Source organism: Rhincodon typus, chromosome 18 (assembly GCF_021869965.1).
Source record: "Rhincodon typus isolate 14 chromosome 18, sRhiTyp1.1, whole genome shotgun sequence".
Classification (NCBI taxonomy): domain Eukaryota; kingdom Metazoa; phylum Chordata; class Chondrichthyes; order Orectolobiformes; family Rhincodontidae; genus Rhincodon; species Rhincodon typus.
Genome location: NC_063349.1, coordinates 17,685,316 through 17,708,017, shown reverse-complemented (window position 1 = coordinate 17,708,017; position 22,702 = coordinate 17,685,316). Strand labels below are relative to the sequence as shown.

The 22,702-nt window shown below is 38.5% G+C and overlaps 1 long non-coding RNA gene across 1 annotated transcript in view; it reads left to right on the top strand.

The window, feature by feature from the left end:
* LOC125485407 overlaps window positions 1–17,060 on the top strand; it is a 68,816-nt gene extending 51,756 nt beyond the window's left edge. The window contains exons 2-3 of the long non-coding RNA XR_007264143.1: window positions 9,278–9,347; window positions 17,031–17,060. This is a non-coding gene — a long non-coding RNA (uncharacterized LOC125485407). The remainder of the gene's footprint in view (window positions 1–9,277; window positions 9,348–17,030) is intronic.
* Window positions 17,061–22,702: the final 5,642 nt, after the last annotated feature.

Genomic DNA, 22,702 nt, shown 5'->3' with positions numbered 1-22,702 from the left:
ATTTCTTGCTTTTTTGAACTTGCTAGCCATAGTGCAGTAATAAACTGAAAATGTGACAGTTGTCTATGACATTTGCTCCTTTAGGCAGAAATCTTGCCAGCTGATTAACAATTCCAAGAAATTGTTGAAGATTTTTGATAGAAGTAGGAATTAGGAATTTGCTAATAGTGTCACTAATGTCCTTTGCAGGTCTGCTATTATTCCCTTTGCTACTAATGATATGCCCTATGGGAAACAAATGGATGTTTTCAAGAGTCCACACTTTAAGTCTCAGTCCTCCTTCTTGTGGACAATTTGAAATCATTCCAACAGTCGACCCTGCAACCATGAACTGAGATGTCACCCATTTGGCATATTAATCTTTTAATAGCCTGTAAAATATTCTTTGGAAAATTTTCTTTTAATTGTTTGCCTTTTGATATAATATCAACAGCAGAAAAATTTTCAAATAAAATAATGAAGGTTGTCAGCAACTTCAGCTTGTCATCCAAAGAGATTTGCCTAAGTCTTTGTTAGAATCCAGCTCTGTAACCATGATACCTTTTAAACAACTTTGTCAAGCTTTCATCTACTGAATTCAGCAAATAAATTTCTTTTGCTGCAGCTTTACCAAGTTAAGTTTACACAAATGTGAAGAGTATATCCTGGTTTAGGCACTGGAACCATTCTGTAGTCTTAGTGACAGGAGAATTGGCTTTCATCTTCGTCATCTATTCTGGTTGAAGTTGTACTTGCTTTGTCTTTAGTTGTCTTAAGTCTTCCTAGACCACTAAATAATTTCAGAACATTCTTTTTTAGTTATTTTATTACTACTTTGGGTTGATAATTATTTTATTTCATTTGATTCCTGGATTCTTGCTGTTTAACTTCCACTTCCTTTATATGATTAAAGTCTACACAAGCTCTTCTAAAAGGAGAAAGTTATTGATTCTGTCAATCATACTGTATTTCACATATCTGTTTTCCTGTGTGCTAGATTGTTGCCTACAGCTTTGCCTTGTTTTTTAATTCAATCCCTCCTTTCTGTTGGTTGCAGGCAGTGCATTGATAACCATGGTACATTGTCTGATGAAACTGTTATGCTTTCTCTAGTTTGAAGTTAGTGATATGTCCATTGACATATATTCCGGAACACATAATTAGGACAGTTGACCTCCCCAAGAAAGTTTTTTTCATTTCCCTTCTGATGGAGATTGTTGAACTTAATTTATAGTGCAATGCATGTAGGCCAATCCTTTAGTGTCTGTAAAAGTAGAACTTTTAGTTCAGCACATCTTCCCAAATAGTCAACATTTTCGCCATGAAAGCCTCCCATTTTGTTTGCAAGGCAATTTGCATGACTGTGGGTCTTTTTCATAACAGCACTGGCAGGGTTTGAAAGCATCTTGTATTTTCCGTCTCAAGTCTACCTTTTTTGGTGATTCTTTTACAGTTCTGTGTCTAAGGAACTGTATGCTAACTAGACATGTCTTGAACCAAGGTCTTTCTTCACCTCTCAGGACCGCTTTGTTCTGTTTACAGACCTCTGCTTACTTTCCCATCTTTGCTGCTTTTCCTAGGGTCATCGTTAGACCTCAATAACTCTAATTAGGATTGATTAACAATACTTATTAGAATTTATCAATTACAATTCATTAATTCTTCTTTTAGGTCTCTACAGGTCATTAATAAATGCAGTATCTGGTTCACATGGTTTCTGGATCTTTCAGTTGAATTTGGCCCTTTCTAGAATGTTGTTGCTCTATTGGTTGAAATAATTATCAAAGGCTTTTAAAACTTCTTCCAGTTTACCTGCCTTATTAATGCCTTGTCTGACAAAATCATCTGCTACTGATCCTATGGAGTGATGCGTTGACTTGTTCTGCTTCAGACTCATTGTCTAATTTTGAAGCAATTCTGTACCTCAAAATTCTTTGCCTCCAGTGGGCCTAGTTTTGAGTTTGATTTGGTCTATCCGTGTTTTCAAACCTCTCAGCTTGCATCAATTTAGTATCCATTGCTCTCCTAAGCTTTCTATGTAGCTTATTTGCTGCTTTAAATTTGCCTTCCATTATTGGAGGTTTTCAGCACTATTCAGTTTTGCCCTGATTCCTATTTCAGCTGAGGTCTTCCCTTGAAGAATTTCTAGGCTAGACTTTTTAAATCATAGAAAACCATAGAAAACTGCTTTGTTTTAAGTGTAATAATCTTTTCAGTCTCTGGTCCCAGAGTATCAGAAATTTGCAGCCACTTTTTAGTTTCTCCTGTCTTCACTACCTTGCAAACCCCACAAGTAATGACATAAACCCTTGATTGAGACTGCTCGCTTTTTAAAAAAATAAAATTTTAAGTTACTCTTTCTTAGGAACTGAATTTGCTAGTGCTTACTGTCGCATACACCATTAAATCGATTTATTTACCTTGTTTAAGGTTTGCTCACCAGATCTATTACTTGGTTCTCCAGCTCAAAACCTGTGATTGCTGGATCAGGATTTTCTTCATGAGCCACCTTTCTAAATTGATTTTCTGATTCTGTCTCTGTCTCCATTTCATGTATGGAACAGCCTTGGAGTTCTTCACTGCTTCTTGAGCTTTGCAACTTTTTTCAGAGATGACTTTCCAATCTTCTAAGTTGTTCTTCAGAGTTTTCTAGTAGTTCATAACTGCCACCATATTTTATGGTAGGAACTGCTGCTTCTCACCATGTTGTAAGTTTAGGTAATCTAGCAAGGAAAAATTGCTGCATCTTCAATAATTTTGGAAAAAAATTGTTTGTTACATGTTAAGTCTCAGAACACCATTTCTAAAAGCATTGTGTGGGACAATTTTTAATCATTGGTTACAATCATACCTAACATAAATAAACATGGTTGTGGTCATTGGGGCCAATCATTCTCAGCCCCAGAATGGAGCTGTTCTTCAGGGTCATGCCCTGGATCCAACTATCTACAGTTTCTTCATCAGCAACCTTCCTTACAACATAAGGTCAGAAGTGTTTGCTGGTTAAGTGCAGAAGGTTCAGCACCATTTACAATTCCTCAGAATTTGGTCACTGCAGGGGTCTCTCAGGAAAACAGGCTTATGAGTTTGTTCCCGTGGCAGTTTTATTCCTTTTAAGTAACACATTTGGGTCTTTTAAAAATTTGTTCTTGGCGTTTGAGGGACTTTGGCAAGGCAACTATTTGTTCCTCATCCTCAAAAGCATAAGGGAAAATCTTTTTCTACGCAGTGGTGTCCATGAAGAATATGCACAAGCTTTTGCTTGTCAGGCCAGAATGGCAGCAGATTTGGCTGCAATTGTTCCTGCATGAATAACTGCACGACAGTTGCCAATTGCTTTTGAAATGTAACTTGCGTATAATGCTTGAGAGTGTCCAGTGATCATGAATTATATCCTAAGAGGCGGTAATTACTGAGGAAGAGGAAAATAAAAATGAAGGAAAAAGAAAATGGGATGCAGTTTAAGGTCATGGGTGAGCAAGTGACAATATTATACGTGCCCATACATGTTTTATGGGCTATTGCATTCATGTTAGCAAGCATAAAGATAGCAGCTCATGAATGAATGTGGCTGAAGATGCAGCGTAAGATTGGGAATATGGCATGAAATAGAATTTGGCACAGGGAGAGAGTAAGTATAATTCTGACCTTTACTAAAAGAAACAGTGGACTAAGAAAGGGAGCCAGAAATTAGCAATCGGATTAAAGAGCTGAATCATTAATTCCATAAACAAAGAGTTGAATGGTTGGTTATAAGTGGGAGCAGTTGTTTAATCTGATACTATGAGATGTTAGTATTGCATTAAATTTCCATCTTAATTAGTAAACATCTATATGTAACTACAGATAATGGTTTGATGATATTTCTAAACCTAATTTGTTAAATAAAACACAGTGAAGGTGATAAGAAGATATGGTAGCTGCTGTGATCCAAAGCAACCACATCCTCTTTAAATGTCTCCAGCTTGAGAAATGTTCACGCAGAGTTGATGTGCTGGAGTCTGTGCTTTGGAGACTGAGATCCATCCAGGAAAGAGAAAGGCGGGGACTGGGGTGTCCATTAAAAGCAATGTTGCTGTGTTAGAGGACTGTATAGTTGGGATAGACTGTCTCAAAGGCTCTGTTGTTTGGCTGGTGCCAGGATTAAGAATATCTTCTCAGAACTGGAGAGGAACTTGGAGTGGGAGGAGAGGATCAAGTTGTCATGATCCATATGGATGCCAACTACACAGGTAGGAGTAAGAAAGAGGTTTTGTCAAGGGAATATGAGCAGTTAAGAGATATATTAAAAAAACACTGGATTACCACCTAAATCATGAGCAAATTGTCGTAGGGTGAACAGAGAGTCGAATGAATGACTTAAAGACTTAATAGTGTGGGAAAAATGGATTTCAGCTCAAGGGCCAAAAACAGAAATAGCTGGAAAAGCTCAGCAGGTCTGACAGCATCTGTGTATGGCTTCTGAGCACCACGTTTTGAAAACTGCCTTTTAGCACAAAACTAATCCAAGACTTGAAGAAGTAAAGAATGTTGAAGCATCCCACCATGTAATTGACCTCTCATTCAGTTTTGAGAGAAATTATTCATTTATTTCTCATTAATGTTTACAGCACAGAAGGAGGCCATTCAACCTATTGTATCACAGTCTGACTACACTAATCCCATTTTCCAGCTCTTAGTCCATAGCCCTAGGGCCTATGACAATTCAAGAGAATATCTAAACACTGCTTAAACGTCATGAGACATTCTGACTCTGCTACCCTGTCAGGCAGTGAGTTCTAGACTCCCACTACCCTCTATGTAAAAAACATTTTCCTCAACTCTCCTCAGCTTTCTAACTCTTTGCTTAAACCTATGCATCCAGCTATTGACCCCAGTAAAAATGGAAGAGAGTGGCTTCCTCTCCACTCTGTCTATGCTTCGATTTCTATTCTGTCATCAATGGGAGACCTATAACCCCTTTACTGTCTTTAGAGTTATGAATCTGAAAATGCTTCATACACAACCTTGATTAGAAACGTTAGAATGTGCTGGAAAAATGTCTGCAATCTCATATCTGCACTCATTCATAGCAGGTGGGATAAGATTTAAATTTAGATTTTATTGTCATGTGTACTTGAGTACAGATTTGTGCTGTGAGGAAGGGAGCTGCACGACTCACCAATATGAGAGCTTTTAAAGGGAAACAACATTACACACATACACATGCGCTGTAAAGGATAGAGACTTCTGGAGTCTCTAATTCATCACCATTCTAATGCATTGATCTCCTGTTTGCTGTGTATCTCCCTGCTGCTGATATCATTAGCCAACTCATTCACAATGTTTTTGGACACACAGGCCAGGGAATGAATAAGGATGATGTAGGTCAAGGACCACTGGTGTCAGCAGGATCCATTTTCCTATGCATTTCTTCTTGCTTTTGCTTCCAGATGCTGCAGCAGGCTCTCACCACAGACATGTATACCCATGGTGGCCATAAAGTTATGCCTCTTGCTGGAACAGCAACATTCAAGGCTACGCAGACAGACAAACAACCAGGTGCAAGATCAAAACTGTGTAATTTATAGAAATAATGTACAGTGCGTTGTCACCCTTGGCACCAAAGTACCCTCAATAACGTTTGTTCTTCTCCCTGTGTCCCTGATTGTGCAGCTGGGTGGAGGGAGTCTGCCCAGCAGTGGACACTGTGTGCCCTAGAGGTTTGATGTGGCAATCCCTGGAATATTTGTGCCTGGATAGCCAAAACATGCTGGGGGTCTTCTTGACGGATGCAAGACACAGTTGCCAACCTGCCCATGGAGACAGACTGATAGTTGCATGACTTGTGCACTGTTGCAGCTTCTGAGCGGTGAGGGCCATTGTGTCTTACATACCTGTTTGCTGCTCCTGTTCCTTCCTGTGTATGTGGACAAAGTCTCTGATTGCCAACACTACAGCATCCTCCAGTGCCTGACGCTGAGCAGGCATCTGGTCTCTGATAGTTGTCTGAGTGCCAGTGGCCTGGGGCTTTATGTCCTTGGCTATTTGTAGAGCTGCCATAATGAGGTGCTCACCAGCTTGTGCTCCCAAACTTTTTAGGGCTGACATTGTTGCCAAGGTGTTCAGACATTGAATCTGAATCAGTGCACTATGTGCTTTCTTTGATTGTGGACTGAAATGAGAGAGAACAGTTTTAAAAACCAGTGTTTTAAAAGATTGCTGTAAGTTTGGAAAAGCAGATAATCTGACACTTACAAAACACATTGTTCAAACAGCTGTTTAACAATCAGTAATTAAATCAGTTGCAGATGAACTGGAGCCAAGGGGTTGTGTGTACAGGTGCAAATGCTGGTCTGTAGACTAGTGACCAGTTATCGATGACAAATACCTTTTTCCTGCAAACAGCCATGCTGGTGGACATCAAAATATTTTCCTCTCTATCTTGTTCCCAGTTCCAAGTTGTTCAGCTGAGAATCAATCCCATGGTGCTTGGCAGGAAAAAGATTTTAGTCATCGATAACTGGTCACTAGTCCATAGACCACCAGCTATATCTGTACACAATACCCCTCTGCTCTAATTCATCTACAACCATTTCAAATATTCATTACTAAACAGCTCTGCAGTCAAAACCAATTTTAGTAATTATTGTAAGCTGTGACTTTTAACTGATGTAGTGAACTGTTGTAAGCAAACCAGCCATCTCATGTCTCTCACAAACCAATGGAAGCATCCAAAGAAAAATAACTGAATGGCAACATGCTGATCAACTTAAAAATCATAAGGATCATTTCAGCAACCCACGACGAGGAACAACTGAACTGCCTCCTGGTTTTCTTCTGCCCATAATCTGTGTATGTGTACAGGGGAGTTTAAGGGGATTAGAGTTTTAATTTGCAATGTTATATGCCAACAGTTTATAACTATTTACTTGTAGCTAGAGTCTAACTTCTTGTAATAAATAGTCATTTGTAGTACATTAAGTATTGAAACCTAGTCCATGCTTTCTGTCAAGCTGGGTCTAAAAATAAGATAAACTGTAGAATTTGTGTACTTATTTTCAAATCTTTAACTTTAAAACATTCCTCAATACTCATGATATTGTCAGTGTATGTATTTATAAACATTTTAGAGCTGTTTTCTTGCCACTGACTTGAGCCTCATTGGACCTTTTCTGATAAACTCTAGTATGACAACAACACAAGTTGAATCTTGAAGCAGCAGGAATTCTATACACACTATAAAAACAGAAAATGCTGGAAATACTCAGCGGGTTAGGCAGTATCAAAGGAGAAAGACATAGTTTCATACCGAACACCTTATAGTCATTCTGGGTTTTATTTTCTCAACCAATGTGAATTTGTCAAACATTGAGTTTTAGGCTCTGTGCACCTGTTTAATGCATGTTCTGTTAAAGTGCGATATAATTTTGCTTTGTTTGTTTCATTCAAGTCAAATTAAGTACAAAAGACTACGAAACATGCTACTAACAATATATACTCTATCAACTGTAATGACACATAATGTCATCATAGAAATTCAAATGGTCTGATGATTAGATATACTTCATTGAAGGCACAGTGCACACTTGTACACACTTTTATGCATACTCACACTAATAACATCAGGGTCTATTAATAAGGCATACATATGGAAGACTGTGCTTCCAGAATGTGGAGAAGATGCTGACTTTTTCTGCAATTCCAGGTGAAGGATAATTACTGATAAAACAGTCATCATGCAAGTATTGGTACATCTTTGATTTACGGATCTGTTTCCTTTAGCCAGATTGTCCAAATGTTACATTCTGAAGCAAATATTTCAATGTTTTGTTATTTTTTAAGTTGTTAAATTATTGAAGGGAAAAGGTCATAAAATTAGAGAAAATGAAAAATCAGTTGAGAATGTAGTGTAACAACTGAATAAATTACAGCAATATTTGTTTCACAATAAGTGTCGTTGGTTCTGCTTAAATTAATTTGTGCGAAAAGCATAAAGAAAAAAGTATGTGTGGTTAGTAGCATGTTTATTGATTTTTTAAATTTCATTTGACTTCAGTAAAACAAAAAGAGAAAAATTCTATTATATTTTAACACAACACACATTAAAAAGACATTGTGGTTATGACCGAAGAATGTCCAGAAGATTTGTTTTCCACTTGAGGTTGAGAAAACAAAAGTAGAAGAACCATACAACGAAAAAGTTGTAGTAGCATTGGAGGTAGTCCAGAAAACGTTCACTAGCTTGATTCTAGGTTTGTGGGGGATTTTCTAAAAAGGAGAGATTGAGTAGGTTGGGCTTATACTTTGGAGTTTAGAAGAATGAGAGGACACTTTATTGAAACATAATATTTTTAAGGACCTTTACCGGATATATGTGGGCATAGCCTCAGAGTAAGGAGGAATTTTTTGCTGTCAGGTTAGTCACTTTGTAGAATTCCTTATCACAGAGCCTGGGTCCTTAAGCATATTCAAGGTGGAGATACAGATTTTAATCAGTAAGGGAATCGAGAGTTATGGGGATATGGCAATTGAGTTGCAGATTATTAGATCAGCCATGATATCACTTGCAGAGCAACCTCAAATGGCCTACTTCTGCTGTTACATTTTATAGTTTAATGGATTATTCTTCAGTGATCACTACAGTGTTTAGTACAAGGAAACTATACTGTAACATGTTTCTGTACAAAATGTTTGCAAGCTGATAGAAAAGACTTTGCAAACACTGAAAGAAAGTGAAAGAAATTTGCCAAACATCTTATAGAGCTTTGCAATAATGAAACTCTTTTTTACTCTTCTCAAATTACTTTTTGAAAATACATTCATCATAATTTTTATTTAATCTTAAGAGGAAAATCTTGTGGACAATTTTTAAATGGCTTGTTTCTAAAAAGATGAGGATTCGACACCAGATACCTTGCTTGGTGTTTGAATCTTGTTCTAACATTGGATTAAGGTGAGGCAGTTTTGTTCACCCATAAAACCAATCATTACTTCGAAATAATTGATGTTGCAGCAAATTAGTCGATGTTACTGAGCAGATTTGTAATTAAATCATGCCCTTTTAGCTAATTGTGTCACATTAGTTGACTTCTCAAATTGGTACTGCACATTGCATCAATTATTTGAGGATTATGACCTGGTCAACCAATGACATGCAACAGTATACAGGCTTTCAAATGTGAATACCTTGAAAAGAGTTTCATGAGGCCATCAATTGCTTTCATTATTCTCTACATTGATATTCTAGCACCTTTCTTCTTTAATTGTACCCATACAAAGAAAGTTTCTGTGACAGTTGCATTGCTTTCTTTGGCAGTTGATGTTGGTTTGCAAATGAAGACATGGAGCCCTGGAATTTGCTGATGTTTGCACAGATCCCATTGCAGGTAAGGGTTTCAGCAAGGGAAACTGATTGGATAACTGAGGTTATGACAATGGCTACAGTTAGTGTCCCCAGCTGAACTAATTTATATAGACTTTTACTTTGACTTTAATTTGTTCAAAGCATATGCTGGTGGTCATGTTTAGTACATTTTCTACCTGTGTGGCCTGCATTCTAATTTATGGTTGTTCACAAATTTGTGGTTCAAAAATTAGAGCTTACCAATATTGAGGAGTACATTAAACAACAACATCTGATGCCAGCAGACTCAGTGGGCTGAATGGCCTACTTCTGCTATAGTTTACAGTCTGTACAAGTTGCCCTATTCCTGTTGTAGATGTTAAGTATCTCCTATCAAGACATTGCATTCAAATACATGCAACAGCATGAAGTTGAGGTATTGATATAGAGTCATAGGGATGTACATCACGGAAACAGACCCTTCAGTCCAACTTGTCTATGCCAACCAGATATCCTGTATAAATCTTGTCCCATTTGCCAGCATTATGGGATGTGGGTGTTGCTGGCTGGCCAGCATTTCTTGCCCATCCCTAGTTGCCCTTGAGAAGGTGGTGGTGAGCTACCTTCTTGAACGGCTGCAGTCCTCCTACTGTGGGTTCACCCACAATGCTATTAGGGAGGGAATTCCAGGATTTTGACCTAGTGACAGTGAAGGAACGGCAACATATTTCCAAGTCAGGATGGTGAGTGGCTTGGAGGGGAACTTGGAGGTGATGGTGTTCCCATATGTCTGATGCCCTTGTGCTTCTAGACAGAAGTGGTCATGGGTTTGGAAGGTGCTGTCTGAGGATCTTTGGTGAATTTCTGCAGTGCATCTTGTAGATAGTACACATTGCTGCTACTGAGCGTCGGTGGATGGATTTTGTCACCTTGGCTGCTTAGTTGCAGCTTATTCAATGGTCTTTTGATGCACACTGATGGAATTCTGTTGGCAAATAGCTTCAGTTTGTTTTAAATAGATAAGAAGACAGCTTCTTCAAGATTTGCTTTATACTTAGAAAAGTAGTTGTGTTGTCATTTGAGACTTTGAGATTCACCCTATCTAGTTCAAATGAGGGACCATCTTAATACAACGAAAGGTTGATGGAATCCATTTCACATTCACCCAGCACCAACTGAGCTTTGTTATCTCATTTGTCCATGATTAAACAAAAATGATGGGTTGACTTAAGTTATAGTTCCTTTTGTTGATGATCCCTCCTGAATGTCTATATTTCAGACTTATGACTGTCTCAAACTCAGAAGCCAAAAGATTACCTGATATTCAGTGGTTATTTTTAATAGATAATGTTCAAACTTTAAATTATTAACTGAAGGTTATTAATGTGCCAGAACATCAATACTTAATTGCAGTATCATTCCTTCAGACTTTAACTTTTTTGGAGGTTTAAAAAAACCTGCACACAACAATTTTCTGTCATTTTTACCTCTCTCAAACCTATCTTTCTTTCCCTTGTTTTAAAAATTTTCTGAACATATTGTTATGTTGAATTAATTATTCTAATTTGGAACTCCTGGTAAACTCAACAAGACATAGTAAAAGGGTTCTTCAGTCTCATTCTTTCAGGAGACAAATGTTATGTCTGTACAGACATATCTTAGATCTCATGAAGAGACCACTGCTATCTTTGATTTCTAGTAACTGCATCTTCCAGTGCAAAAGTTTGTACATTCACCATTGACCACAAAGTTCAGACTAATTGTCAGTTAGGATCATTTTTGCCAGTTCAGTTTACTAAACATGACTTTGAGAAGTAGCTGAGTTTCATGAATATAGCAAAGGCAATGAGACAGCGTCTAACTGCAATGCTGAAGATCAGCACACCAGACCTAGCTGCCTTCCTAACCACGCGTTCTGTACAGATGTGGCTGGCATGTACTTGACAATGTGGAAGACTGCACAGCTATAGCTTATCTACAAAACACAGGGTAAAAGAAATCTTAGCAAATTATCATCCTGTCAATTTCATTCCAAACACCTATAAAATAATGGAAGGCGCTCTCAGTAACACCATAAAACAAACTTACTTTTGATAGTCTGTTTACTGATGTACAGTTGTCTTGCCACTGGTTAATCCAAACACGGATTATCTGAATGCCAATAAGAGGCAAAGGGAGTTATCCTCAACATCGGGGTAGCATTTGACTTGGAATAACACCAGACGGCCCAGAAATTAAAAGAAAACACTTCAGTAGTTCACACCTTTTACAAAAGATGGTTATGGTCGTCAGATGCCAGTCATTACTTTCCCAAGACACCAATATAGAAGTTCCTCATGCCAGCCATTTTCAGCTTTATCAATGGTTCTTCACTCTTTCTTTCTCTATCTCTGCCTCTTTTCCTCCTTACTTGTTAAGGTCAGGGTTGTTTTGTGGTTTCAGCATTCTTGGGACTGCTTTAGATTTCTCAAAACTGTTGGTGGTCTGCTTTCTCTTGTTTTCATATTAGCGTGAAATATGATTTCACTTTGAATAATTGAGTGTTGTGGCACCATAACCTTACCAGTGGGGTCCAAGTATTTTTCTGGCAGTAATTTAATATTCCTTATTACTTTTTATTGCTCTTCCTTACGTCAAGCTAAGGACTAGCTGTTAACTTTTTCTGTCTCTGTTTACAGTACTGCATTATTTTTTTAAACGTTATTTGTTCTCGGTGTTATAAGAGCAAGTTTAAATCTTCTCTAGCTATTGAAGTTACCCACCCATCTGGGTTCCGCAAGCAGAATTTGTTAAAATTGCAGATGTGACGCATCAAAATCATTAACTTGCCTCAAAACTGTTTTTTCTCAAGTTCATTTGAATCTAAAACATAGGAAAAAGTAATAACTGATCGTGACATTTTTCAGTCCTACCATTCATTTGCTTTAACTTTTCTGCCCATCTTTCAATAGATCATAGAGTCAGAAGAAGGCCCTTCAACCCATCAAAGTGGTGTCAGTTGAAAGCAACCACCGAACTATTCTAATTACATTTTCCAGCACTTGGCCCATTGCCTTCTGTGCCATGGCATTGCAAATGCACATCTAAATACTACTTCAGTGTTATGAAGGTTTCTGCCTCTACCACCCTTACAGTCGGTGAGTTCCAGATTCCCAACACTGGGAGAAAATATTTTTCCTCACATTTCCTCTAAATCATCTGCCCTTTACCTTAAATGCCTCCGGTCATTGATTGCTCCATCAAGGGGAAAACTTTCTTCCAGTCTAGCCTATCTATGCACCTCATAATTTTATACATCTCAATTCGCACCAACTCTCAATCTCCTCTGTTCTAAGGAAAACAACCCCAGGCTGTCCAATCTTTCTTCATATCGAAATCTCTCCAGCCCAGGCAACATCCTGATAAATCTCCTCTGCCACCCTCTTCAGCACGATCACATCTGCCAAAGATGTGGATTCCTGAACCGCACATAATATCCTTTGGCCCAACAACTATTTATAGTTCCAGCATAATCTCCTTGCTCTTAAACTCTATGTCTTGACTAAAAAGGCAAGTATCCCATGTGCCTTCTTAATCATTTTATCCACTTGCCCTGATACCTTGAGGGACCGGTGTACATGCACATTAAGATCCCTCTGATCCTTGGTGCTTCCCAGGGTCCTATCTTGTCTTGTTTGTCCTGCCCAAATGCACACCTCACATTTATCTGGCTTGAATTGATCTGATTGATGCTAACATTCTTAAAATCCAGTAGAAAAAACACCAACATTTTCGTGAATTGGAAATCACACGCACATTGTTGGCTGGTTTTGTTTAAATTCTGCTAGTTGGGGTGTATGAACATAATCAGTTAATTAATAAAACAGACATAAAATACAAGTTGATCTCAATAATAATAGTGAAACTACAAGATTTGGTTTAAAAACTGATCTGGTTCCCCAATGTTCCTCAGGAACAGTAATCTGCCATCCTTATTTGGGTTACACTTATGTGACTCCAGACTGTTAGCAGTGTGGTTCACTCTTGACTACTGTCGGATATGGTCTGGCAAGCCATTCAATTCAAAGTCAGTTAGTAATGGGCAATAAATACTGGTATTACCAGGAGCATTCACATTCCAAGAATGAATTTAAAAAAACATTGTTTTTGTTTTCGGACCAAAATAAATGCTGGAAATCACAGTGGGAGAGGCAACATCCGTGGAGAGAGCAAGCTAATGTTTTGAGACACAGATGACTCTTCATCAGGGCTTGGATGCTGCCTGACCCGTTGAGATCTCCAGCATTTTTTGTCTTCAGTACAGATTCCAGCATCTGCAGTAATCTGCTCTACATTCCTTTTTGTTTTCTTGGCAGGTAATCTATATGAATATTGAAATGCAGTGCCAAATTCTGTAAAATAACCATGACATAGGAGAATGGAAACATTCTAAGGCATTGAAGCCAATATGTACAAATTCATGTCTGCCATGGATATCTTTTCAGATTAGTTTGTGTACACAGATCCCATGCCCATGACTTTTGACTGTAACCAACTTATACATTACTATAAAACAGGTCTAAAGTGTATGTTCCTAACATGAAAACAAGATATCATGTCTTTGTGTGTTTTTTCATGCAATTTTCCAGTTTTCTTTTGCAGGTGAACTAAGAAAACACTCAGTTGTTAAGTATTTTTTTCAGACAATTTATGAAATTACAAAATAAAATTCATGAACAGGCTCATTAATCCAGTACTAATCTTCAAGTAATGGTACAAATAATGAACATAGAGTCATAGAGATATACAGCATGCCGACCAAATATTCTAAATACATCTAGTCTCATTTGCCAACATTTGGCCCGTTTCCCTGTAAACCCTTCCTACTCATATACCCATCCAGATACCTTTTAAATGTTGTAACTCTACCAGCCTCCACCACCTCCTCTGGCAGCTCATTCCATACACGCGCCACCTTCTGCATGAAAAAGTTGCCCCTTCGGTCCCTTCGAAATCTTTCCCCTCTTACCTTAAACCTATGCCCTCTAGTTTTGGACTCCCCCCACCCCAGGAAAAAAGACCTTGTTCATTTACCCAATCCATGCCCTTCATGATTTTATAAACCGCTATAAGTCACCCCTCAGCCTCTGATGCTCCAGAGAAAATAGCCCAGCCTATTCAGCCTCTCCGTATAGCCCAAACCCTCCAGCCCTGGCAACATCCTTGTAAATCTCTTCTGGACCCTTTCAAGTTTTACAACATCCTTCCTATATGAGGGAGACCAGAATTGTGTGCAGTATACCAATAGTGGCCTAACCAATGTCCTGTACAGCTGCAACATGACCTCCCAACTCCTATTTTCAACGCACTGACCAATAAAGGCAAGCATACCAAATGCCTTCTTCACTATCCTATCTATCTGTGACTCCACTTTCAAGGAACTATGAACCTGCACTCCAAGGTCTCTTTGTTCAGCAACACTCCCCTGGACCTTACCATGAAGTGTATAATTCCTGCCCTGATTTGCTTTTCCACAATGCAGCACCTCACATTTATCTCAATTAAACTCCATTTGATTAATGTCCTGTTGTACTCTGAGGTAACCATCTTTGCTGTCCACTACACCTCCAATTTTGATGTCCCCTTCAAACTTACTAACCATACCTCCTACATTCACATCCAAATCATTTATATAAATGACTAAATGAGGTGCACTCAACACCGATCTTTGTGGCACACAGCTGGTCACAGACCTCCAGGATGAAAAGCAACGTTCCTTGACTGCCCTCTGTCTTCTACCATTGAGCCAGTTCTGTATCCAAATATTTAGTTCTCCCTCTATTCCATATGATCTCATCTTGCTTACAGTCTATCATGAGGAACCTTGTTGAATGCCTTACTGAAGTCCATATAGATCATGTATACTGTTCTGCCTTCATCAATTATCTTTGTTGCTTCTTCAAAAAATTTAATCAAGTTAGTGAGACACAATTTCCCACGCACAAAGCCATGTTGACTATCCCTAATCAGTCCTTGCCTTTCCAAATACATGTAAATCCTGTCCTTCAGGATTCCCTCCAACAATGTGCCCGCCACCGATGTCAGGCTCACAGGTCTGTAGTTCCCTGGCATTCCCTTACCACCTTTCTTAAATAGTGGCAGCACATTAGCCAACCTCCAGTCTTCTGGCACCTCACCTGTGGCTATCAGTGATACAAATATCTCAGCAAGCGACCCAGCAATCACTTCCCTGGCTTCCCACAGAGTTCTAGGGTACACCTGGTCAGGCCCCAGGGATATATCCACCTTTATACATTTTAAGACGTCCAACACCACCATTTCTGTAATACGGAGATTTTTCCAAGATGTCGCTATTTATTTCTCCATGTTCTCAATCTTTCATATCCTTCTCCACAGTAAACACTGATGTAAAATACTCTTCTAGTATCTCCCCCATCTCTTGTAGTTCCACACATAGGTGGCCTTGCTGATCTTTAAGAGGCCCTATTCTCTCCCTAGTTATCCTTTTGGCCTTGATGTATTTGTAGAATCTCTTTGGATTCTCCTTAACTCTATTTTCCAAACCTATCTCTTGTCCCTTTTTTGCCCTCCTGATTTCCCTCTTAAGAACACTGCTACTGCCTTTATACTCTCCTAGGGAATCACTCGATTTCTGCTGTCTATACCCGTCATATGCTTCCTTTTTATTCTTGACTAAAACCTCAATTTCTCTAGTCATCCAGCATTCCGTGCACCTACCAGCTTTGCTCTCCACCCTAACAGGAACATACTGTCTTTGGACCCTCATTATCTCACTTTTGAATGCTTCCCATTTTCCAGCCGTCCCTTTAGCTGCCAAAATCCACCCCCAAACAACTTTTGAAAGTTCTTGCCTGATACTGTTAAAATTGGCTTTCTTCCAATTTATAACTCTAACTTTTAGAACCAGTCTATCCTTTTCCATCACTATTTTAAAACTAGTAGAATTATGGTCACTGGCCCCAAAGAGTTCCTGCACTGCCACCTCAGTCACCTGCCTTGCCTTATTTCCCAAAAGTAGGTCACGTTTTGCAACTTCTCTAGTAGGTACATCCACATACTGAATTAGAAAATTTTGTTGCATGCACTTAACAAATGCCTCTCTGTCCAAGCCCTTAACACTATGGCAGTCCCAGTCTATGTCTGGAAAGTTAAAATCCCCTACCATAACCACCCTGTTATTCTTACAGATAACTGAAATCTCTTTACAAATTTGTTTTTGCTGTGCTACCCCACAGCAATGAGTCATTATGCTTGATTTGAACAAAAGTTTCAGTTCTGTTCTTCTCAGTTATGTCAGGCCTCACTGTCCTGAACATGAGATTTCTCTTTCAATGTTTATCCTCTCCAAAGGAATTGGAATGATTCTCCTGGGAATGCATACTCAAGCTCAAATGAATACAGTCCTATAATTCAGAAAAGGAATGAATAGTGATTGGAATGTGTGAACTAATTGTTGTTGTTTGAAGCACACCTGTTTAAACAGCTTGGGGAAATTTAACCCCCCCCCCAAAAAAATCTTAAAACTGAACCCAACCCACCTTGAGCTTGCTTACTTCTGGTTTTAAATGAAGGTGGGACGGGGTTGGGGGGGGTGCGGGTGTGGGGGTGTGTGGTGGTTTGGCAACTAACCCATTTCCAGGAAATTATTCACTCATTTAAATGTTTTAGTATGGTCGTATGCCTCTGATTTTATCTTTATTTCCAGCTCAACACTGACAAACCAAATTTACAGCTGAAATGAGATGAGGACTGCTACATGGAAGAGGTTAGTGCTTTTCCAGTATTACCAATGGAAGAGCAAGAATGTGACCATCTGCAAATTCCCACCCCACTCTTGACCGCGGAGCACTAAACACCATGAATGCCAATTCTTCCTCCCCCCATCTCATTATGACTCTGTCTATGATTTTACATTGACCCCTCCACCTACTCTCCAATCTCTCCATAACAATCTGTCTCTGAGCCTTCTCTGTTCTCCCCTTGCCTCCCATCTCTCCTCCTTGTAGATTTATTCCTATCTCTCCCTAGACATAGCAGGATAGAATGATTGCTAACTCTCAAAATCATGCTGTACCACCTCCACTGCTAATCTCCCACCCCCTGCTCACAATTTCTTACCTAAGCAGCATTAGCTTACCTGTTTGAGAGTTATGGTTTCTTCTGCAGTGTTCCCTTCCCAGACAGCCAGGCCTATAAAGCAGACCAGCTTCCCAGCAAAGCAACTGTTTGAAACATAACAGTGTCATGAAGTAGAAAATCCACCCCATAGGGGAAATGTAGGTTTTTGAACACAATTTTCCACCTTCACTTTGAAATTCCAAATTCTACCTCTGTAAATATCAAGACTGTTGCCTGAAAACTAAGCCACAGCGCATAGCCCTGCTGCACGAAAGTTTAAACACTTTGAGGGTGTAACACAATATTTTTAATATCCATCATAACTTTGTATTCCCTTTGCCCCATATTGAAAGTCCTAGAGCAGTTTCATTCTGTGTCTATGTTTCTGTCTCTACTTGATTCATGTTCCTCTCAGTCCTCCTTCCTTGATTTTCCTACTGTTCTCTTCCTCCTGTCTCCATCGATTTCCCATTTCTTTCAGTTTCCCTGGTTCCAGAAATCAGTCCAAAAGTAATTGAGATAGAGACCTGAGAAAGGTGTGAAAGCAAAGAAAGAATGAGATGAAATATGTGAACAGAGAAGGAAAAAATAAAATGTGAAAAGGCACAACATTGGATATCAGAAACTGTCAGAATCAGAGTTAAACTTGCCAGGAACCCTGTGTTTATTTACAGGTCCTCCAACGCTATATTGATAATGTACACTTTTCCACTTTCCAAAGTGGAAAAACATTAAAATGAAGACATGGGAACAACTAATCTACCTGGTTAAAAGAACATAAAGAAAAGAGCTGAAATAGGCCTTTTAAGCCTCCTCCACCATTCAATATGCCCAATCTCTTAACTCAACCCCACTATCTTGGACTCCTGTCTAGTCTTTAGTTCCATCAAATGTATTTCACTTGTATGAATACAGTCAATAACTGAGCATATACTGTGCATGGAGTAACCCTTTCAGTGAAGAGTTATATAGAGTTTAATGTAGATTTCCAATCTCTCATAACCAACTCCATTTGCATTAGTGTTGTTATTCTCCTTAAGGACTCAAATATGCTGATTAACTTTATTGAAATAAATGCAATCACAGTATTAGACTGGCTAAACAGAATTATGTTGAATACTCTGTCCTAGTTCTGCCTGGATCTGTTCAATCTCTGCCTGAAGTCTTTGTCCCATGTCTGCCTGATCTCATCTGACATCTGTGTCCCTTGTCTGGCCAATCTCGGTCCAACATCTGTTCAATACTTACAGAAAATCTTTAACATCTATACATATACATTATTGTACCAGAATGAAATGTAAACAAGCAGAAATCATCTGTTCCAGGTACTTATACTATAGTTTGCTCTCAAGGTTGATACAAGGCTTCGGGTATGCAAAGTTCCTCTTCAGTCATTTCTACTGAAGTGGACCTTCAGTGTCTTCAAGGTTCATGCCTGCTAAAATGTGCCTTACTGCATTTGCTTATAAATTAGCACCTTACTTCTGTTATGACCCCTTTTATAAAATCTTATTTATCCCACTACAGTTTCCCTCCTTTTGGCCTTTGACCTAGCCCAACGTAGCTAATTTCATTCATGCTGTCATTTCCCTTTACATATTGTCACCTATTCATACTGGCCAACTAGTTTGAGGTTGTTAAGGTACTAAGGCAGACTATCTGTACTAGTGGGGCCCTTAGTTCTCAGGCCCTTGGTCTATTAGGTTATCTTTTTTTCCCTACAGTAGAAGTTTGGTTATTTGATCATATATTGCAGATAACATAATAAAACTACTAGAACTGTTAATATCAAACTATCAGCAGCTACTAAACAAACAAAAACCAAAATCCTCAGCCAATGGGTCTGAATGATGTTGCATCCTCGGCTGGTTACGGTACATTCACAGAAACAGATTATGCATGGACTTAAAAGATTCTCCGGCTCTCCCTTCACCTGTACCCATTTTAGAGTCTCCTATTCTTCTTAAGTATTTCCACCCCCCACCCCACCTTAGCCTTTAATCATCCCTACACAAAATTATTTACACTTTAATTTGTACCTCTGTCACCAATATCATTGAGAATTTTATAGACAATTTCTCTAGGGATTGTGTCAGTGCCTTATCATTTAAAATATGTTTTCTTGCTCTTCAGACCACATTAACCATTTTGTAAAGTCATGTCTAAGTCCTCCACTTCAGTGCATTGCATCATGTGTTCTCTCATGTCAGTTACCTCAGATGTAACAATCGTTTCTGCATGCTTCCATTGGTACCCCAAGATCATGCCATCCATTTTTGACTTCCAGGTGATCTTTTCAAAAGATCAACATTGGGAAGGGTGGGGGTGCATGTGTATTGTCCCTGCCTGGTCCCAGTGTTTCAGATTGTGGCCAAATCAGTTCCCTTAAAAAAAAAACTAATAGACAAGGGCACAAATATCTCCAAAAGAAAGCTGTTAATTATTTAATTCCCACTGCACTAGTTTCAAACTGAACTATAACACTTTCATTTCAATAAGATCCTATCAGATCATGGTCAGCTTTCCTAGAAACCCACTTACTATAAGATTATTAAGTAACCCTGACATTATACAATTCCAGATCCAAAATAACCTATAGTTAATTGTCTAGTTGCTTCCTCAACTTACTTGAAAACAATCTTGTATACGTTCCATCAACTTGCGCTCCATGCAATTGATTTAAATTTGGTTTGCTGCATCTACATGAAGATTAAAATCTCCCACAACTACTGTACTATCCTAATAACATACATCTCTAACTTTCTGATTCATACCCAACTATAAGCTATTTTAGAAGGGCAGAGATCACACCAAACTTTTCTGTTCCTTTTTCATTCTAACCAAACTAATTCCACTTCTTGATTTCCTGAGCTAAGACTTTTTCTCTCTACTGTTTTTATTTTCCCTTTTATTCTTGGGATATGAGTATTGCTGACAAGTTCAGTATTTTGTAGCCCATTGCTAATTGCCCTTGAAAAGAGTACCTTGTAAGGCTGTTTTAGTGTCAACCACATCGCTGTGGGTCTGGAGTTGCATTTAGGCCAGACCAGATAGGGGTGGCAGATTTCCTTCCCTCAAAGCATTAGTGAAGTAGATGGGTTTTTATAACAATCGGCGATAATTTCATGGTCATCATTACCAACACTAATATTCAGTTCCACATTTATTGATTAATTAAATTTAAATTCCACCAGCTGCCTGTGAATACATTTCCCCATTCCATCCCTTCAGGTCAACTGATCCACCTTTTCTACTTCGCATATATCTTCTGAAAGTTAATTATATGGAATATTAAATTACCAACCTTGGCTGAAGAATGTCTATTGTATCTGCAAGTTCAGCATAGACAAAAGGAAGGTGATTATTTTTTCTGAGGATGTAACAGAGGAAAAGGAACAATATTGAAATGCAGAGACAACTTATGAATTGGTGCAATACTGAGATTGCTCATCATTGATCGCCTTGAATGCCTGTGGGAAAGTCCAAATGTTTCAGAGATCTTTTCTGAGGTCAAGAGTGAGACTTATTTTTATTTAGATATCACATCTCTCTCCCTTTAATCCTGAAAAGTAGTTTCTCTGTAATGGCATTTTTAATTGATTTTTGGAATCTACATTTGATTTGTAATAGAATTCCTTTAAAATTGTCTCCAAAAATATTGTGCAACTTTTTAAACATCAAAAATGAGTTTGTCATGCAGCGAAATCTGAGACATGCTCACTCTGGGCTCCTTATAACATCTGACCTGGAAGTACAAAGGCATGTGACACAGCTTCAGAAGATGGAAAACCAGAGTTTCAGTGGGAGGGGCTTTGCACATGAACTTCATAAAATATTTGTAGTGAAATAGTGCTTCCAGCAGATGGCAATGAAATTGAAACAAACATAGTAAGGATGAGGTTTCAATACGAATATTTTTGCTTCAACTATAACAAATTACGTCGAGCAGTGGCAACTAAATCTGATAATTCAGATGCTAAAGGTACAATAAGACTTGCGTGTATTGCCTTGTTAGCAGGTATTGAAGAATATATTTTTGGCATGCCCACATCCTGATTTTGTGAGCAATGATGTTAGCAGAGACATGGGATAAAGTAGTATGTAGTTTGGGGTGTAGAATGAAAAGCGACAGGTTCTACTCCTACAAACAAAAGCAAGAGTTTGAGGTATTTTCCTTTCACATATAATGTAGTAACATATTTACACAATGCATTTAGAAACAGTTAAAATAAAGATGTGTCACATCAAGCATAAATGTTTCGCTGGATTTTCTGCAAATTTAATAAGGGATTTAGTCAAAAAAGCAAAATGATTACTAGTTATGAATCTGGCCTTGTGATTTTGTGGTTTCTTAAATATAGCACTGTAAGCTGGAAAACTGCAGACTTTTTTAGAGAGTAATTATTAATTTTACAAGCTAATTTCTATAATTGATCACTGCATTTCTTAATAGGTAGAGCTAAGGGCCAATAGTTTGAGGCAAACTCCTAGAACACTTCAGAGTTGCAGGCTCCATCTGCTCCACCACAAATGACATAGGGCTTGTTCCAAACCCAGTGTTCTTGGTGCATTGTAAAGAGCCTAGTCAGTGTGTAAAGCTCATGCACAAAATAAATTTTATTCCAAATAAGGAATCTTTCCATGATATAATGGAACGAATGCCTGAGCGACTCAGGTGGTTTACTGCTTTCAAAAGTGACTTTTACATCTATGCCTGTAAATCTCCTAAACTCCCAGCAGTCAGGCTCTCAGTCTTTATGCAAAAGCATTTATAAAAGGGACCAAAATGTTGGCTGTGCTCAGGCCGCCAGAATCTATTGAGTCTCCACACTATGGAGTGCCACCAAAATGTTGAAATGATTTAAACGTGGGTTACAGTGTGGATCAGATTCCTTGTATAGAGATGCATAGAGCATGGAGGTGCAGTGTGCCAAGCAGCACTTCACAAGGATTGTATTATCTGCCTTTAGGTGTGATTTGAATTAGAAGAATTGCATGGCATCACTGGGATTATTTTTAACATAAAATGCTTAATTGTCATATGATCTGATTCTAAAAACATAAAAAGGCTCATTTTAACCTCAACCACCTAGTGAGAAATTGCTGGATTTAAAGTCTGGCTTTTGTCCACCCAATTATACTCCTTTATTGAAGTTTTTGGAGAATAAAATGGTGTGGGGTATAAAATTCAAACTTGTTAGTTTTTTACTGGGTATGTTTTAATTAAAAATTAACATTGCTATTTCACAAAGAAGGTAG